Genomic DNA, 15,136 nt, shown 5'->3' with positions numbered 1-15,136 from the left:
TCAATGCTAAACACTATATCCAAGGAAATATTATATTAAATTGCATTCTATTCTAAAAGAATCAGAATATCTCCGACGATATATCAGACAAAAATCTGAGCCATATAATCTTTCTGTACAAACGAAAAAGAAAGAATTCTATAATTGACAAATTTTCTTTTTCGCATTACTAATTTCAATATCGTTTTATCTGAATATAATGTTACATACTCTTTAAAGTAACATAAGACTCCATAAATCCCTTGGTAATACTTAGATTTTGTAAACAAAGTAGCTGGAATTCCATCCGTTTGTAGTTTAGGAAAATGAACTGAACAGTTATGTACGAGGAACTTCATTTCAAATTCTATTTTAAGACAAACAAGAAAAACGTAATTCAAATGATAATACGTATAAGAATTTAAATAATCACTATTTTTAGCAATTAAGTATCACATTAGAGGTAAATAAATTCCCCATTCATTATCAATTCTTTGAAAAACTTAGTCTAGAAGGATTAGATTTGATTATATAAGACGTAAATCTACAGCCTAACGTGAAATTCGAGCTACATTAACTATCATCAAGAGTCGAACTCAGGTTTCCCATAATATAGACACGTACATCCACGAAACACAATGAAATAATTAATTCCAATACTAATACTATCTACGTTATGAAAATATCACTTAAGAACCAAAATAATAATAATAATAATCAAAACCACTACTATTAAACTATATAAATACTATACTTATAAAATGATTTCTTTCCGTAATGTTAAAGAGCAAGAAATAAAGTCCTACATATACTAACAGTAATAGTAATTAAATAACTAGCTATGGAATATATAATACAATGCTTAATTAAATAACTAGCTATGGAATATATAATACAATGCTAATCACTATTTTCAGGTCAATATTACATTTAAAATTCATTCTATTCTACAAGAATCAGAATATCTCGAGGCTATACGAAACATGAATCTACAGATTAAATTGGAATCAATCAAGAGTCGAACTCAAGTTTCCTACACAGAAAATACGTGCTCTAAGTGATTTGACGCGAATATGTATTGTTTTCAGCAAGTAGTGTCAAAGAACAAGAAAATAAATTCCTACATATAATAACGTAATAGTAAACTAAATAATAAACCTGAATAACTCAATGCTAAACACTATATCCAAGGAAATATTATATTAAATTGCATTCTATTCTAAAAGAATCAGAATATCTCCGACGATATATGAGACAAAAATCTGAGTCATATAATCTTTCTGTACAAACGAAAAAGAAAGTATTCTATAGTTGACAAATTTTCTTTTTTCGCATTAACTCGGGAACAAATGAATTAATCTGTTTTTCTTGTCACGTCATAGTCTTTGGAATAGTCATAATTTGATAGCGTGCCAAATTGGTACTGTAATAAGAAAAGAAATTTTCTCAACATAAGACAACTTTTTCTTAGCTGTCCGTACGCTAAGTGATTACCCGCGAAGATGTATTGTTTTTAAGACAAACAAGAAAAGGTAATTCAGATGACAAATTACATTAGCCATGTGTTACGTTTTTTAAACATATCTGCGAAAGCGGATAGGTCTATCAGTGTAGTATTCTGTGATATAATGCATGATGCATTCTTACACATTTCTTCACATGTTGACAATAGGTTGACAATTTGAATTACACTATTAAAGATGCACCTACACTTATATCTGGCTAATCGTTCCTGTAGCTGTATCTGATTACCCACACCTTGATAAATTGCACAAATCTGAAATTTTTCAGATGAACCTTTAATGCGAAAAAAAGTTGCATCACGTAATGGCCAACAAGTTTTGATAAGTGATGACACTACGGATAAAAAATATCTATGTCCTCCTAACTCTAGCATTTCCTCAAAGTCAATGCTAGCAGGGGTAATATAAATCAAAAACCATAGCTGATAACGGGTTTGCGTGTACAAATTTCTAATTTCAATATCTTTCTTTTCTGAATATGATGGTACATACTCTTTAAAGGAACATAATTCACCATAATTCCCTTGGTAATACTTAGATTGTGTAAACAAAGTAGCTGGAGTTCCATCAGCCTGAAGTATAGGAAAATGAACTGAATGGTTATGTAAGAGGGACTCCATTTCAAATTATATTTTAAAGACAGACAAGAAAAGTTAATTCAAATGAGGAATTACAACGTGAAATGATAATACGTATAATAATTCAAATAATCACTATCTATAGAAATTAGGTAGCACCTTAGAGATGATTAAAAGAGAAAGAAAGAGAGAATAGCAACTATGTTTTATCTTACTAGAACGTAGAGCTTCAGTATGCTGACAATCTCTTCTAATACACAGATGAGCACAACACAATTCGTAAAGGTCTACTTCACACACTTCACTCTGTTCAATGGTTTTATTCTACATTCGTATGACGTCAAATAAAAACGTCACACGAAATTTAAACATTTCAAATATTACATTTCAATACAACCGTTTCTTCTTTCTTTTTAAAAATAATGATTTAATGTATACTTACACCGCAGCGACATGACGAAGCACTCACCTATCTGAGAAAGGGGCCTTACGAAATTTCACAAGCCCTAATCAGAATTTCATGTCTTTCGTCTCTATATTCTTCAGGAAATGTCCTAATCGAAGAACAAATATATTCAATTACATCAACAAGAATAAACTGATACCAACGTGATTAAATGTACTCAGCGAAAATAGAATTTCTCACAAACACACGAACAAAAAATTCATAAATCCCATATATACATTAAAGGTAAACGCAATCGCAAAGCAATACGATTACTTATATCTGAAGTCAAAAATAAAGCAAGTTTATTATGATAACTGTTTTCAAGAAACATATGAGCTTTTCCAAGCCAATAAAATCTCCACACCTCTCCCCTGCTACACTTAATATCCTTATTCAGTTTCACATCTGAAACAAAGTTTCATTTCCTTATTCACACACATTATTCGATATGTGTATCAAAATATCATCTTTAGTAAATCTTATCTATTAACAGACTTATTTTTCATTACACAAACTCAGCGTTTTCGCATTCAGATTACATTATCTTCAGTCGCACGTGAGTATGTTCGTATGTGAAGACGACAACAAACATACATGTAATCTCAAATGCTGTATACGTTTGAAAATACGATATTCACGATTCATGCAATACGATATTCCCCTGAGCAACTAAGGTCTATTCGATCAAAGAACAGTCTGCAAACAAATTCTATTCCCATGAACACTTACAAGTGAATTTGTGAGAATCCCAAGACCAAATTAGATAAAGCAAATAGTTCATAACCTACAGACATTTCGTGGGGCGTAATCTTTTGTGCTATGGGAATGTTATAGCGCAATATCTCATAACGGCTTCAACTTAAGTGATTTAATTACTTGTCATAGCAGACATCATCATGTGAATATCCATATAATACTTTTCACATGCAATACAATCAACCCTGCTGATTTGAGCATACAAATTTTTTCATCCTACGTTTTTAAAACATTATGATATGCTATGAGAAGTGCTTCCGCTACCAATACGTTTAAAAACATCCATGAACTACAACAATCGTCTTATCAACTCAATTTCCTGAGAAGGTTCCAGACGAAAATTTTCCAGACGTTTCGTAAGAAACTCCTCAAACTCTTCGCATAAAATCTGGGAACTTCTATTCTTAGCATTACAAGATAGGTCTGGGGGCTGAGGGGGGAATCTAGCTACCCAATACAAGACGACTAAAAAAATAAGACGAAAAGTTTTTTTTAATAAAATCTAATCTATATGCGAGGCACTGACGTTCAGTGATAGAGTGCTCACCTCAAGTTGGATTACTCCGTGAAATTCTTTTTTTTTCATGCGAGGATTAATTCAACTCTAAATCGTGAAGTACTGGTCTCACCTTCGATTCCGATGAGAGAACTTTCAAAATAAAAGCATATTTAGTGTTCTAGTTCGATTCTTAGTGAAAGAGCATTAAATATTTCAAGACAATAAATTAATTATTTCGTTCCTTTCTGTCGTGAAACGATGTGCTATATACGTGAAATTCTTTTTTTTCATGCAAGGACTAATTCAACTCAATGGTCGTGAAGTACAGGTCTTGCGTTTGATTCTCACGTCTTGCATTTGGTTCCCGTGTCCTGCTGGTTCGATCCTCGATGAGAAAACATTACACATTTTAAGACATGAAATTAATTCGATCCTTTCTGTCGTGAAAACGAAGTGAAATTCTTTTTTTTCATGCAAGGACTAGTTCAACTTTAAAATCATGAAGTACCAAATTCGATCCCAGCTCCCTACCAAAGTAGAATTTTGTGTAAAGTCTTTATTTCATAAGTTAGCGAAGCTAGAATCAAGGTTAGTTGTCTGCTTCACTTTCACTCCCAAAATAATTATAATAATGTGATGCTGTATTTTTTAAATTTATTTTTATGGTTGTTATTTATGTTTTAATACCACTTTGGTCCGGGTTCGATTCTCGATGATAGAGAGAAAGGAAGCATTGAACACTTGAAAACATTATAGTGCTTCGAAATGAAGAGCTTCGAACAATGTACATATCATATGCTACTCTAAAATCAATACATGAAATTCTTTTTTTTTATGCAAGAATTAATTCAACTCTAAATCGTGAAGTACTGGTCTTGCGTTCAATTTCAATGAGAGAGCTTTCAAAATGAAAACATATTTAGTGTACAGATTCGATTCTCGATGAGAAAGCACTGAATATTTTAAGACATTAAGTATGCTCTTCGCTATGCAAAATAGCTATTCAATACATAACGAAAAGACGAAAATCAATCAATCAATTGAGAAGCTTCGAACTTGATATTCAATCAATTGGGAAGCTTCGAACGTGATAGACGTCCAAGAGTATGAGCATAGTAACAACGTTCGCTTGCGTTCTTCGCAGGAGGGAGTGAAGTGGAGGGGTTTGGGGGGTTCAAATCCATAACGAAAGGACAAAAATCAATCAATCAATTGGGAAGCTTCGATCATGATAACTAATAGAACTCTCATCCGTCCAAGAGCATTTAGCTATTCAATACATAACGAAATGCAAAAATCAATCAATCAATTGGGAAGCTTCGCCGTCCAAGAGTATGAGCATAGTAACAACGTTCCCTTACGTTCTTCGCAGGAGGGAGTGGAGGGGTTTGGGGGTTCCAATTCATAACGAAAAGACAAAAATCAATCAATCAATCAATTGGGAAGCTTCGATCATGATAACTGATAGGACTCTGATCCGTCCAACAGTATGAGCATCCAAGACTATGAAGGCCAAGAGCATCTAGCTATTCAATACATAACGAAAAGCAAAAATCAATCAATCAATCAATTGGGAAGCTTCGATCATGATAACTGATAGGACTCTGATCCGTCCAACAGTATGAGCATCCAAGACGATGAAGGCATCCAAGACTATCACCATAACAACAGACTGTTCTCACAACAACATTTTCCCACGAACTTCTGTACTAGCCGTAAAAGGATATGAACATAGCAACTAAAGGCTTGTCGAAACTTGCCTCCCAATTCCAGGAAATGATACCGAATTCTAGGAAAACAGGATCAAATTTCGCTGACTCGGCCATCCGAAGTGGGGTATATCTACTGAAAGGATCCCTAGCTAGTGCTCTTTCGAACCTCCGATCTTTACCTTTATCAGTTTCATTTATGCTATTATTTTACCAGTCTTCTATCTGGCCAGCTTTTATTAGGGTTATTTGCTGGTTTATATAGGAAGGTTGTTAAAGAAGTTCGCTGTTCGCACATTGCGATTGAAAATGTCCCTTATTTGTATAGTATATATGCAAATCAAAGTTTAAATAGAATTATTAGGATTCTGCAGCTAATATTTATAATAATTTCGTGAAAGAAAAAGAATGAATAATACTTGATAATATATTTAGTACATAGCCCCAAATACATAATAGCCTAGCTCCTTGGAGTGAAGTGTCAAGTTTACGCTATTAGAAGCTCGAATGCCATCTAAATTCTCAATTATTATTGTCAGGATACCAAGACATGTTACACCGTTGCCAAACTTTGCAAATACAATGTTGCCATCTAATCAAGGAGATAATTCGGCGGGTGTGCCAATTTAATTCCGTGAGTGCATATGATATATTGAAGCTAATAGTAGACAAATAGCTAGTAATAGATTAAGTACATTGAATATTTGTATTAATTTGTTTTGTTAAAACAGCATCAAAATAACATCAAATAATTGACTGTAAATATTTGTTACCCATTGAATGAAGAATTCAACTGGAATTTTTAATTTTTGAGGAAGGATGTGATACTGTAATTTCTTGCGTGCCATCTCATGATTATGTGCTAATGTTTGACTAGCAGAAATTAGTTCTTCCCAGGATTATCGAAAGTATTTCAATTTATTCTCTCCTTCGAATACGTATGCGGGATGAATTAGGACTTAAAGGACATCTGAAGTGTTACTATTAATCTCTGGGATTAATAATCTTCTTATTTTTCTCCTCAATCATAGATTAGTGGGTAACATGGAAATTTAAAAACTTTTCTCTCCTTTAGGAGAGCTTTTAAAAAAATATTTTTATAAGGTCTCTTCTTTGCAACTGCATCTACATATTCTATCATTTTTCTTCTGCTTCCTTCTTTTCCTTCTGCCTTTCCCTATATCAAGATGGTGATCCAATTGGAGTGCCGAATAAGATGGTCAAGCATGTTATTTATTCTTTTTCTTACTATTTTATAATCTATCGTCCTTGATTAGCTTCCTTTAGTACATCTTAATTTCTTTTCCTTTCAGTCTATAATATGTGCAGCATTCTGCTCCATAACCACATTTCAAATGCTTCCAGCTTGGATATTTCAACTTTTCTCAATGTCCACATCTCTGATTCGTAAGGCGCTACGGTAAATACCAGAATCTTAATAAATCGTTTCCGAACATTCAACAACACATTTCTTAATCTTAGCTGTCTTCTTTAATTAATAGTAACACTTCTAATTCACAGTTACTATGGATTGGGAACTAATACATCACCTTCGATTATTTTTGCATGTTATCTCTTCCTGTCACATTTCTCAACCCCAAGGTGAAAGAGAATATTTTTTAAACTTAAATGGCACTAGGGGTCTCACTATTATCGCAGCTACCATAAAATCTATAGATTGACACTAATATCGGTCGTTTTCTGATTACTTTTCAATCTCATCCCTTCTTCCTCCTTGTCGAAATTGTGCTAGAAATCTTAGTGAGGCAAAGGTTCACACCACCCAAAATCATCATTGAATGGAGCAGTCTAACTGGAGTTAGCACTAAACATTCACTGAGTTTAGTTGATTTTGAGTTTAAATTTATATTATTTTTGACATGAAACCTGAGTTATGAAATGATACTACAATAAACATCTATAAAAATTCTTATCTAATAAAAGTGTGAACAATTTTAACTCACCTTGCTAAGACAAATATGAATCTTTCCTTACAATTCTGTTCAACATTCATTCCCTTCTGCTTGCTTTCTAATATTTTTGTACCTTTCCTTCTTTAATACTCTTACATCTCAGTTTATGTTGGCTGTAAAGTCATTTGGCAAAATTGATATGCGATTGCTCTGGAGCAAGAGAGAATCTCGAGAAATTGTTATTATTACATTAAACTTTCCAACTTGCTGCAGAAGCTAATTTAATTGACACTGAAGGCAAATGCGTCAAAGAGTAGTGCAAAGCGCATAACTTTAGTATGAAAAGTTAACCTTACATAAATTGAATTAGTTTTTCTAATTCCATCCTGAAATGTATATAATTAAATATCGTCAGCATATTTAAGAATCCCAACAATGGTTCAGATTTTCCTTGCCTCCTGGAAACATCTTGGCAAAGATTGTTTTTAAAAGAAGAATCTAAATTTAACAAGACAATCTGAGCGGGAACCATTCAAATGAAAACTGGTTAAACATGCGGATTCATATATTATATTAGGTGCTTGAATTAATTCTCCCTATTGATGAACATAGGGCAGTAGTTGTGTTATTGCAGCACAGCGGACTGTGACAGGATACCTATTTGGAAGTGCTATCCTTGGGCTATCAGAGAACTATTTGACCTTCGAGTGAAGTGAAACGAACATTTGTTTTCAGTGTCTTGAACATGGCCTATTCTGTGCCTGAAGAACATCATTTGCGGGAAGCGCTACTCTTCTCCTTCCATCTTAAGAAATCTGCTGCAGAAAGTTATCGTTTGCTAGTGGAAACGTATGGAGAGCATTCTATACCGGAGACAACATGCAGAGAGTGCTTTTGACGATTCAAAAACAACGATTTTGACTTGAGCGACAAAGTCAATCTTGGTCAGCCGAAAAAGTTTGAAGATGGGGACTTAGAGGCACTAATTTCATTTCATTTCATTTCATTTCATTTATTTGCCTGTTTCATTAGCTTACAAAGCATGAGAAATTCTCATGTAAGCATTACAGTTGTCAGAAAGAAAGAAAAAAAAACATACAATATTGTCAAGTACCAGAAGTATACATCATGCAATCTTTCTAAAAATACAAAACCACATAATTAGGTAACTGTTTCTATCACACCAGGCATGTACTCACGGGTAAGTATATGTTTCCAACTCTTCAGTTAATGAGTCATTTAAATATTCTTTAATTGTATAATAGCACTTTTCAGTGAGTAGATTATATAAAGTCTTACCAAGAATGGAAACATTGGTCATATTTTTCAAGTACAGAGGAAGTTTATTATACAATCTGACACAATTCATGTACACGGTTTTGCTTATATTAGCATATTTTTGATGCATCACAAATATGTCACTACCTTGTCTTGTATTATGGCTATGAACATTTTTATTAAAGATAAAAAGATGCTTGTTTTTCACAGTAAAAAGAATAGATTTATAGATGTATAAGCTGGGGAGTGTTAAAATTTTTGCTTCTATGAAAACCTTTTTACATGACGATTTTGTGGGTAACCCAAAAATTATTCTAATCTCTTTCTTTTGCAATCGGAAAGTGCTTAAACTATTTTCAGCAGATCCCCAGTGTATTATGCCGAAGTTAATTAATGAATGAAACTTGGCGTAGTAAAAGCTAAGAAGTGCTTCTCTCGATACAGTACCTTGAAGTTTGTATAAGGCAAAACACACGCTACTTAGTTTCTTGTTTAAAGTGGAGATATGAGCAGACCATGAAAGATCATCACTTATGATTACACCTAAAAGCTTTGTTATGCAAGAATATTGGAGTAAGTTAGAAGATATTTTTATTCTAGGTGATATACGCGGTTTTCCTGGAAAATGAAAATGTAAGAGAATCGATTTATCATGATTTATAATTAACCTATTCGCTGTTATCCATTTTACTAATTTGACCGTAAAAATGTCAGATTTCCTCTCAACTTCTTCTATTGATTTTCCTGATATTATCATACTGATGTCATCAGCATATAGAATACATTTCGCTGGATGCATAAATTCTAACAAGTCATTTATATATATCAGGAAGAGAATAGGACCCAAAATGGAACCTTGAGGAACACCTCTGACTACAGTTGATAAAGACGAACAAGTTGTTTGAAACCCATCTGCAGCTAATTATGATATTTGTACCGCTTGTTGCCTACTGGATAAATAAGAGAGAAACCAGTTGTGGGCTACTCCTCTAATACCATAAGCATACAACTTGCTTAAAAGAATAGCATGATCAATTGTATCAAAAGCTTTGGATAAGTCGATGAATAGGCCAACAACATATTTACTGTTTTTTAATTCAAGAGCTATATTGGACATGTAATCAAACAAGGCTGTTTCAATACTTTTCTTATTTTGGAAGCCATGTTGTGATGGTGAAAGATTAATCTCAGTCGCTTAAACAGTTGTCTCAAACTCTAATTGTTGATGAATCAACTGTTAGTAAGCGCTTAAAATCCATCCGAATATTCCAGAGACTGGGAAACTGGGTGCCACTTGAATTGACGGAAAGATATATTGCGAAACGTTTAACCATGTGTGAAGTGCTGCTGAAAAGACATGAACGAAAGAGTCGCTTTTGCATCGCATTGTAACCTACAATGAAAAATGGTATTTTGACAATCGCAAGCGCAGAAAATCATGGGTGAGGCCCGAAACAATCATTATCAATGCCAAAACCGGACATTCATGGAATGAAAATCATGCTGTGCATTTGGTGGGATAAAGTCGGTGTGGTTTATTATGAGCTGCTTCCACCGGGTCAAACGATGAATGCTGATCGTTACCGAATACAATTACTGCATCTGAATCAAGCACTTCAAGAAAATCGACCGGAGTATGACCAGAGACACAACAAAGTGATTCTGCTCTATTTCAATGCCAGACCACATGTAGCAAATGTAGTGAAATAAACTTTAGTGGAATTGCGATGGGATGTTTTACCCCACCCGCTATATTCACCAGACGTCGCCCCTTCCGACTACCATTTATTTCGATCCCTGCAGCAGGACCTTTCTGACCAACACTTCAGAATTGTCGAAGATATCCAAAATTGGCTCGATGGGTGGATTGCCTCACAGGAACCCGAAATTTCCTATCGCGGAATATATTTATTACCTGAAAAGTGGGAAGCTGTTGTAGCTGCCGAGGGACAATACTTTCAGAAGATATTGTTCTGTTCGTGTCGAATGACAGTTTATCATTGGTATAAAAATCAGCAGGAATTAATTCAAGCACCCAATAGTAGTAAACCTTGCAAACAATTTTGATTACCTGTATTTGTAAAATGTGATTGGATGATAGCAGAGAAAAATGTGTAATTGTACACAATAGAACGGTATGTGTATTACAAATCGGAGTAAAGAAACTAGTGTGTGATTATTCCAAGCAGCAAATACAATAAACATGCCGGACAAAATTACAATATACGTACAAATCACTGGAAGAGACCACTCATTACTAAACTTACATCACAAAATTTTTTATGCTAAAATTTATATTTACCTTTAAGGATAATTAAATTCTTGAACCATTGTGTAAACATTATTAAAACGGATAATTTGATCTTCTCTGTCAAAGAAAAACAATTCGTATCAATGCAAAATTCAACAATGAAAAAAATTCATTGTTGCAATTACAAAAGTCTTTAACTATTATCTAAAAGGATTTATTTAATATATAGAGTCTATAGGTAAAACTTTTTTGTTATAATTTTCAGATATTTTATATACAACTAGCAGCGTTCACCCCGCTTCGCTGCGGTCACCCCGGAACGCAATAAACTTTGTTACTTAGATAATTTTTACTTTTTCGCTTTCAAGTGATATGATAAAAACCATAGAAGATTGCAGTAAATCTTAACATTATATCGCCTGTCATTTATGTTAACCCGCCCCGCTTCGCTGCGGTCATCCCGGTGCTGGCATATTGTAAAAGTGTCTGTAAAAATAAGCAAATCAATTAAAAAATTTTAAACAGAAGATTCAAGCTATTTTCCGCTGTATATCGCCTGTCATTTATGTTAACCCGCCGAGTGACACGGTCATGCGGGTTGCATATAAATACGTTTATTTTTACCTATGATGAACTAATAACAAAGGATTTGTGGACACCTGAATGGTCAATTATCTCAAGACACTGGTAATTGAAAATTAAAGTGATATGATAAAAACCATCTAGGGTCCAAATCCTAATAACCCCCCAAAAATGAAAGAAATTGGTTCAGCCGTATTAGCGTGATGAGCGGACAAAGGATTTTGTACGTTCTCTTTTATATATATAGATAATGTTAAAAGAAAAATATTACAATAATGTTCCTAATTATTCTCCATGACTTTCTAGTGAAACATTGTTCCATCTGAAAACCATACTTGAAAAAATTGGGACTATAAAATATAGTCTACGAATAAACCTGCCATATTTTCTTCATGAGAATACGGGACACCTTGGATTCCCCCTCAAAGAAAAAACACCAAATTTTCCAACACAATCCAATGAACTGTAGCTCTGTTTATGAACAACAGTTTAATAGGCCGCGCTGGCTTAGTAGTAGAGCGTTTACCTCTGTTGCACGGGGTCCTTGGTTCCCATCTCATCCCATCATTTTCAAGGACACTTTTTAGGGTAAAAAAAACTTTGCCCTAGGGTGCCCTAGGATCTCAGATGGAGTCCAAAACAAAATTTTCAAATAGCAAGGGGGGGGGTTAAGTAGGACATCGTTTGAAAGCTACTGTAAAATGAAAGAAAGTGGAGCAAGTCTCGACTCTCTACGATAACCCTGTGCAAAATGGCGGCGGGTCAAAATGTAAAAAAAAGCAGCTTAATTGAAAATCTATGGCCACCTTGAATCCAGATTCATCCGTGAATAGAGATTCATCCATACATACAAGCCATACCTGACATCTGGACCCAGCTTCTCAGTACGAAAAAAAAAACATCAGCCAATCAGAGAGCAGTTTCCACCAGCAAAATCAGAGCACGCCATTGACCAAAAACAACCAATAGGAACAAAACGTTTCTTAAAGACCACAATATTAACTGTACGACCAGCACTCTCCAACACATAGCTCTGCAGATGTTGCCGCTGTATGGTAACGAAAGCTCAGCACAGCAACACTCACTCTGGCAGCAATCCCGAGAAAATTGGATTAATAGTAGACGCCAGCAAAGCTTCAAGATCATATGGAAAATTCAAGTTTTAATTCATTTTTCAAGTTCCCGTACGAGGATTTCCAATACTGATTATTTTTTTCGCTAAAAGAAAAAAATCATGCAGAAGGGGGTTAAACGTGGAGGGTATTTAGGAGGGAATGGGTCATGTGATTCATAATCCATGGCACAACGAACGTAGGAGATGCGTTTGCTGATATTTGTTGGTTTGCCGTCTATCAGGGCTCAAAGCGGCATAGGAGCGGATGATCAATGCTTCAGCACTCAACACAGTCATTGCTCATGAGCTTTTGGCCCAAAAAATGATTGTTACCATGATCGTGTGTTACCATATCTCGTATATTCACAAGAAGAGTCTCCCTTAGGTGACTTCAACTATTGAAAAGCACCACTGAGAGATTGCTATCTTGACTATATTTATTTCATCCAGAAAGCAGTTACGAAGACCGCGGTCACCATTACAGTCCAAGGTTCTAGAAGTAATTCCATAACTTACTGGATTCTATAAACCTGCGTGTAGACAAAGGAGGTTCTACTTGTGCTAAACCAAGATAATTTGATTCCCCTTGCACATATTTTATGTTTTACAGGCAAGTCTCGCTTCCTAATCGTATTACTACTTTCTGTCTGGGTCTTGGAAAAGGTTATTTCTATTGACAATATTTTTCTCCTGCAGAATTATTTTTTACATTCCTGTTCTTAGTCCTAATTTTCGAAAGTTGTTGTTTTCATTTCTTTCACCTATTACTCCATTGCTTTTTCCTTGTTCCTTTTCAGATACTTTAAATTCCAAAGCGAAACTTCTGATAGCCAGATAGCCATATCTCCATTGGCGATATTTTATTTTGACGATAAGTTCTGACCTGTACTTCCAGTAGTTATTTTGTTCTATTGTTTGGGTTTGTTTAGATGTACCTTAATTAGCTATATGGCAACCAAGCTCTGGGTATATTTTTCACTTTTTTCTAAAACTCTTTAACCGGTTTCTGGATTCAAGGCTTATAAATAATGCAATGCTTCAAACTATTTTTCCATTGCTCGTGCATTTCTTCTCTTTTCAACTTTCTAATTGAAAGTGGACATCCATAGTTAAAATGTCTTTTATTTCTTTGTTCTGTCCACATCTTAACTACCATTCAATTGGTTTATCTTCAACCTCCTTCTAGTTCTTCCCATTCTATATTAAGGACAATATTACTCCAACAGCTTCCTTGATTGCTGTTCCCATTTTTGTATTGAGAGTAATACTTACTCTCATTGCTTCATCTCTATATTGATCAGCATTTATGTTCTTTGTGACCAACGGCATGAGGAAAACACAGTTTCAAGTATATGAACCACTGTGGTGTATTCGGTGCTCTTGCACCAGGAATCGAAAACTATACCTCGGTAGCAGAGACACTAAGCGAGAAGGAATGATATAAATGTCATCCTTCGTTCCAAATTCCCTTCCATATCCACAAAATGTCATTATAAATTATGCCAATTGGTGATCCAAAGTTATACACCCTAAAATGAGAGCGACACTAGGTTATAAATATAGCTCTATTTCAACAGAAGAGGATCTGTTTTAATCTCGTGTTTTTTAAAGATACTGTTTAAAATGGATTTCTTTCAGAAATAAATGTAATAAACATTATAGCTTTATGCATTAAAAAAAACTACATCAGCAACAAGTTTTCTTTGTTGGAAGTACAATAGTTTGAATTTTGAAGTTTCCTATAATTGGCAGTATGATTTTGAGTATTTCTCGGTACATTTTGCTGGATGATTTCTTAAATATGTATTTCAATATTTAATATATACATCTCTGATCTCGGAAAATGCTTATTTCTCCGCATTTTCTTTTGGAACTTGTATTCATTTTGATTTAAATGACGAATACAAAAACGAAACATCTATATACGATCGTCTCTTCATATTATCGTTTTCACCATCTACGTTTAACATGACAAGAAGATCCAATAAGGAGATTCACCGTGAATGGGAAGGAAATTTCTTGGCGTTTCGATTTATTAGTCTCTTAAAATGTACACTCATGTCCAAAATTATTGTCGCATATCTATAACTGTCTTCTTGTAAGAATATAATTTGATAATGATTTTGCAGGGTACTTTTAATACTGATATTATGTGTATAATCGTAAAACGTACATTTGTGGTAAATGTCATAGGAAAAGAATTATAAATACGAAAATTAGAATGAGTAAAATAAGATGTTGCTAAAATGACAAGAAAGTTTTATTTTAGTTTTATTGTGCTTATTTACTGCTCTTTTGACATCAAATTTACCACTTACATTTCTTTGCCAATTATACATATACTAACATTACAAGAAATATCGGGCGAATTCGTTATCAAATTATATTCCTGCAACAACATATTTATAGACATGCGACAATAATTTTGGACATGAGTGTACATCCCTTCTTATTGTCATTGTAGGCACATTTCTATTAGAGTCATCCTAGATGTTAGGGAACACCA

At 34.1% G+C, this 15,136-nt stretch overlaps 1 protein-coding gene across 2 annotated transcripts in view; it reads right to left on the bottom strand.

Annotated features, from left to right (window-relative positions):
- Positions 1 to 15,136, bottom strand: part of LOC145663699 (uncharacterized) — an 89,666-nt gene that overhangs the window by 45,371 nt on the left and 29,159 nt on the right. The window contains exon 1 of one of the 2 annotated variants that reach the window (XM_081729793.1): positions 10,986 to 11,091. The exons of the other annotated variant lie outside the window; for it this stretch is intronic. The gene's annotated coding sequence lies outside the window, so the exon portion shown is untranslated. Of the gene's footprint in view, positions 1 to 10,985; positions 11,092 to 15,136 lie in introns of those variants that run through there. 2 annotated transcript variants of the gene reach the window in all.

This window comes from Thermobia domestica, chromosome 11 (genome assembly GCF_964235325.1).
Source record: "Thermobia domestica chromosome 11, izTheDome1.hap1.1, whole genome shotgun sequence".
NCBI lineage: Eukaryota > Metazoa > Arthropoda > Insecta > Zygentoma > Lepismatidae > Thermobia > Thermobia domestica.
This window is presented reverse-complemented; position numbering and strand designations above follow the sequence as displayed.